The sequence below is a fragment of the Mesoplodon bidens genome (genome assembly GCF_964165515.1).
Source record: "Mesoplodon bidens genome assembly, chromosome: 11".
In the NCBI taxonomy this organism is placed as follows: domain Eukaryota; kingdom Metazoa; phylum Chordata; class Mammalia; order Artiodactyla; family Ziphiidae; genus Mesoplodon; species Mesoplodon bidens.
Genome location: NC_138167.1, coordinates 89,368,499 through 89,374,360, shown reverse-complemented (window position 1 = coordinate 89,374,360; position 5,862 = coordinate 89,368,499). Strand labels below are relative to the sequence as shown.

At 41.7% G+C, this 5,862-nt stretch overlaps 1 pseudogene across 1 annotated transcript; it reads left to right on the top strand.

The window, feature by feature from the left end:
* The first annotated feature begins 2,129 nt into the window (after nt 1-2,129).
* Nucleotides 2,130-3,390, top strand: LOC308624985 (zinc finger protein 641-like; annotated as a pseudogene). The gene is made up of 2 exons: nt 2,130-2,405; nt 2,448-3,390. The product of its transcript is annotated as a zinc finger protein 641-like (transcript).
* Nucleotides 3,391-5,862: the final 2,472 nt, after the last annotated feature.

Sequence of the window (5,862 nt, the reverse complement as noted above, 5' to 3'; positions counted from 1 at the left end):
TGTCTTTTCCTGGCTTGATAAATCTTTTCTCTTTAGTGATGAATAATATTCCATTGTCTGAATGTACCATAGTTTATTTATTTATTCACCTATTGAAGGACATCTTAGTTTCTCCCAAGTTTTGGCAATTATGAACAAAGTTGCTATATATATCTGTGCACAGGTTTTTGTATGGACATAATTTTCAATCCTTTGGGTAAATACCAAGGAGCATGATTGCTGGATCATCTGTGAGGTTGTATAGTGTTATTTGAAAATGTATTTGGATTAGTTATAATGTATATATATATATTGCAAAGTCTAGGGCAACCACTGAAATAAAGTTTAAAAAAAAAGTATAACTGATATGCTCACAGTGTGAGTACACCAGATCATCCTAATTCCTCCTTCCATACCTTGTATAACTGCTGTCATTCATTTCACTTATACATAGGTATATATATATATTAATATATGTCTATATATACATACATAGTTGAATACATTGTTGCTATTATTATTTTGAACAATTAGGTCAATTGAAAATAAGAAAAATAAAAGCTTTTATTTTACCTTCACTTGTTTCTTCTCTGATGCTCTTCCTTTCTTCATGGATACAAGTTTCTGTCCTATAGCATTTTTCATCTGTCTAAAGAATTTCTTTTAACATTTCTTGCAGTGTAGATCTCTGATAACAAATTCCCTCAATTTTTGTTTCTCTCAGAAAGTCTTTATTTCTCATTCACTTTTGAAGAATAATTTCACACAGTATGGAATTCTAGGCTGATGTGTTTTTTTTTCTCAATACTTTAAATATTTCACTCCATTCTTGCGTTACTTGCATGGTCTCTGAGAAGTTAGAAGTAATTCTTATCTTTGTTCCTCTGTAGTAAAATGTTTTTCCTCTGGCTTCTTTCAGTATTTTTCTTTATCTTTGATTTTTTGTAGTTTGAAAATGATACGCCTAGGTTATGTTGTTTGTTTGGGGTTCTTTTGTGTGGTTTTTTTTTTGGTGGGGACAGTTGGTCATTTATATGGTTTCGTGTTCTCTGAGCTTATCAGATCGGTGGTTTGTTATCTGACAATTTGTGGAAATTCTCAGGAGGGGAGGAAAAAAGTAGAGAGTAGTACATTATTTTTCCAGACATTTCTTTTGTTCAGTTCTCTCTTTTCCTTTTGGAATTCCCATTACATGTATGTTACACCATTTGTAATTGTTCCATAGTTTTGGGATATCCTGTTCTTTTTTTAAATCTTTTTGTTCTTTGCTTTTCAGTTTTGGATGTTTTTAGTGAGATATCCTCAAGCACAGAGGTTTGTTCTTTCCTCAGCTCTGTCCAGTCTACTAATGAGCCCATCAAAGGCATTCTTTATTTCTGTTACAGTGTTTTTTATCTCTGGCATTTATTTTTGGTTCTTTCTTAGAATTTCCATCTCTCTGCTTACATATTCGATCGATTATTGCTCTATAAGAGCCTTAGCAGCTTTATTGAGATATAGTTGACATAAAAGATTGTATGTTTAATATGTATAATGGGATTATTTGATACACATATACATTGTGAAATGATTACCATAATAAATTAATGCATACATCATCTCAAATAATTACCATTTTTAAGCAGCCACATAGCACAGGGAGATCAGCTCCATGCTTTGTGACCCCCCAGAGGGGTGGGATAGGGAGGATGGGAGGGAGACGCAAGAGGGAGGAGATATGGGGATATATGTATATGTATAGTTGACTCACTTTGTTATACAGCAGCAAGTAACACAACACTGTAAGTAATTATACTCCAATAAAGATGTTTAAAAAAAAACAAAACAGCGCGGGCTCTGAGGAAGCGAGGGCAGAGGGGAGGGGCAGGCAGCGCCCGGGAGGGAGGCACTGGGCCTCAGGTCAAGACGACCGGGGTTTTCTGTCAGTGGTCTGGAGAGGCTCACATCTGGCCTGTGAAAGAGGCTTCCTATCAAGAGACTCTGCTGCTGGAGAGATGGAGAAGTGGGTCTCAGGTGTCCAGATACTTACCTAGAGGTAAAGTCCTGAAGGAGGACTTTCAAACGGAGCTAGAGAATGAGGAAGACATCTGGTGAATAGGGGGAATCCATGCTTTACATGTTAAAAGTCACAATTTGGGTTTATAGCAAAAATGCTTTCAGAACAGACAGCAGCCCTGGGGACAGGATGGGAGTCAATGAGTGCTCAGCTGGACTGAGCAGAGCCCCGGGTGGAAAGGGGAAGCCAGGAAGAGGGGCCATGGAGAACAGCGTCAGGGCCCCTGGAGCACCTGTGCTGTGACCTTGAAGAGGAGCCACAGTCGCTTCAGGAGAAGGCTCAGTCGGCTCCCTGGGTTCTTGCCATTTCCCAGGAAGGGAGCCCTGGAGATTGGGAGATGGCAGCTGCACTCCTTGCAGCTGGATCACAGGGCCTGGTAACCATCAAGGCTGTGTCACTGTGTTTCTCTTAGGAGGAGTGGCAGAGCCTGGACCCTTCGCAGACAGACTTTTATGGAGAATACGTCATGCAGGGAAACTGTGGGATAGTGGTCTCTCTAAGATTTCCAATCCCCAAACTGGATATGCTTTCTCAACTAGAAGGAGGAGAAGAACAATGGGTTCCTGACCCCCAGGACTTAGAAGAGAGGGACATTCTGAAGGTCACATATACAGGAGATGGAAGTGAGCACAAAGGGGGTACCCCTGAACTAGAAGCAGAACCTCCCAGAACGTTATCTAGTGTGTCTGAAGATACCATTCTCTGGAACCCAGAGCAGGATGAGAGCTGGGATTCCATGCCCGGGAGCTCCACAGGCATGCTCCTTGGCCCACCGTTTCTTCAGGAAGATAGCTTCTCAAACCTTCTGTGTAGCACAGAAATGGATCCCCCGTTAAGACCGCACACATGGCCCCAGTGTGGGAAACAGTTTGTGTGGGGCTCCCACCTTGCCAGGCACCAGCAAACACACACTGGGGAGAGGCCCTCCAGCTGCCTCAAGTGTGAGAAGAGCTTTGGGAGAAGACATCACCTGATCTGACACCAGAAAACCCACCTACATGACAAACCCAGCAAGTGCTCTGAGTGTGGCAAGAATTTCCGATGCAACTCCCATCTGGCCAGCCACCAGAGAGTACACACAGAAGGCAAGTCCTGCAAGGGCCAAGAGGTTGGAGAGAGCCCTGGGGCTCGGAAGCAGCAGCGCGCTCCACCAGTGCCAAAGTGCCACGTGTGCACTGAGTGTGGGAAGAGCTTTGGCCGACGGCACCACCTGGTGAGACACTGGCTGATGCACACCGGGGAGAAGCCCTTCCCGTGCCTGCGCTGTGAGAAGAGCTTTGGCCATAAACATCACCTGGACCCACCAGGGACAGGGTCCCCGGAGCAGCTGGGACAGAGGGACATCTGTCTTTTGAAATCTATTTCTGTTGCAGCTGTGGTCACATCTTTCAACTGGTGCTACCAGAGTCTCTGCCAGAGCTGACCCTCTCCTGCACCCCCGTGGCCAGAGTCATGAGTCCCAGCCCATCCCTAGAAAGATGATGTTCCAGCATTGGCCAGAGTATTTCTCACCAGTTCTATGAGATGCCACATAAAGTAGAGTTCTTTGGGCAAAACTTTTGGGAAACAATGCCTACTGCATGGGCTGATATTCAGCCTGAGCCCATTCTCCAGGGTACAGTGGTACCAGCATTTTTTGGCTAAGGCCCAAACTGCTTGGATTGGTTGGTTGGAGCTTATGCCATACCAGTCATTAAATATTTTGAGTATCACCCTTCCATAACATAACTATTCTCTCTCTCTCTCTCCCTCTCTCTCCCTCTCCTTCTCTCTCTCTTCCTCTCTCTCTCTCTCTCTCTCTCTCTCTCTGTATATATATATATATATATAATATATATATATATAATATATATATATATATAATATATATATATATGAAGAGAAAGACCATATTGGCATATTAAAGGCTCTGAAAATGTATGCAGTAGAGCAAAAAAACAAACAAACAAAAAAATTCAACAGTGAGATACCATTATGTACCTATTAAAATGGCTAAACTGGGGGAAAAATTACCATTTTTTGTTGTTAGTGGTGAGAACATTTAGGATGTACTCTTTTAGGCACTTTCAAAAATACTATATGGTATTGTTAATTATAAACACTGTGGTGTACATTAGATCTCTAGAAGCTATTCATCTTACTGGAAGTTTATACTCTTTGATCAACATCTTCCCTTTTCTCTCACCCCCCAGCCCCTGGCATCCACCAATTTACTCTCTGTTTCTATGAGGTTGAGCCTGTGGCATCTTAATCACAGCTGTTTTAAATTCCAAGTCCGTTCATTCCAACATGTCTGACATATCTGGGTCTGATTCTGATGCTTGCTTTGGCTCTTCAAACGGTGAGGGGGTTTGTTTTGTTTTGTTTTTGCCTTTTTGTATGTTTAGTAATTTTTTTCTTGATAGCTAGAAATGATCTACTGGGTAAAAGGAACTTCTGTAAATAGGCCTTTCCTAATGAGGTGGTGAGATGTGGAGGGAGGGTAGCATTCTATAGTCCTAGGTCTCAGTCTTTAAGTGAGTTTGTATCTCTGGGCTGTGAACCATACACAGCTTCACATTTTCCTTAAGTGGGATAGGATGACTACAGGCAGCTGGAGTTGCGAATTCCCTCTCCCCCAGGTCAATTAGGCTCTGGTAAAACCTCAGCAGTTTAGCCTCTAGTTAAATAGTTTCAGCTGTGGGCAGACCTTGTTAAGAGTTGAATGCTGTGGCGTGTTTCAGAATGGTTCCTTTTCCCTTTCCCCTGCCAGAAGCACAAGGTGATTTTTCTCCCACATTCACTGTGAGAACCTGGTGGAACTCTTGGAGGTAAAATTCACAGAAGCGCGGCGTCCCCCTAATGACTGGTCCTCCTCTGGTTTTTATCTCTCGGAGGCGTCCATGTTGAGCCTTCACCAGTTCGTCAGTTACAGTTCGGACTTCCCCGCCTGGTTCCTGCAGAGGCTTGTGCTCCTGGTAAGTTGTGATTCTTTATATTCCTCTGTTGATATCTACAATCTTGGGGACAGCGGTTTGCCCTGTGACCTTGCTTCTCTTACGGAGCTAAGAAAAGTTGTTGGTTTTTCAGTTTGTTCTGCTTTTTACTTTTTGTTCGGAAGATGTAGCGACTTCTAAATTCTTACATGTCAGACTGGAAACCAGACTAGAAGTCTCTTTTTTCTTAACCAGTCTGTTGTAGAGTCTTTAGTTATCTATGTGAATTTTATTGCATTTTGCTGGGTCTGTCCTTATAATAGCATTTAACATCTTTCTCTGTACTCTGCAAACTGGTAATTGGCGGAAGAAGTTTGATCTGATTTCATTTTAAATTTTTGGCAAGATTGCTTACAGATGGTATATATAGTTCTCTAAGGAAGTTTGCGATATCTGGATAGCTCTGTTTTTGTGATGTTAGCGGCCATTGATATTGCACAGATTCATTAATTCACGTGGGGTTGTAAAATGATGATATTCTATTGCCTTTTGCATTTGTTATTTGATTAACTTCTCTAAAAAGAAACCTCCCCTCATCAGCTATCTGGTTACCAAAAGTTGCAGTTGGTATAGGAAAGGCAGAACAAAGGCTTGTTTCGCTTTACCAGTTTTCAAGAAAATGAGTGATTCTCAAGCATTCTGCATTGATGCACAATAAGTTTTACTTATCACTGTAAACTCAAGGTTTAAGTGCATTCAGTATGATTCAATCTGTTGCAGTTATTGTCCTCACTGAGGTTCAAGTTTTCCCACCTTTGGCCAGGATGGTTTGGGCTTTTTTTTTTTTTTTTTTTTGACATGATTTAATAGTCTTTGATATCTTTTCTATCTGGTACATCAAGTTATTTCACG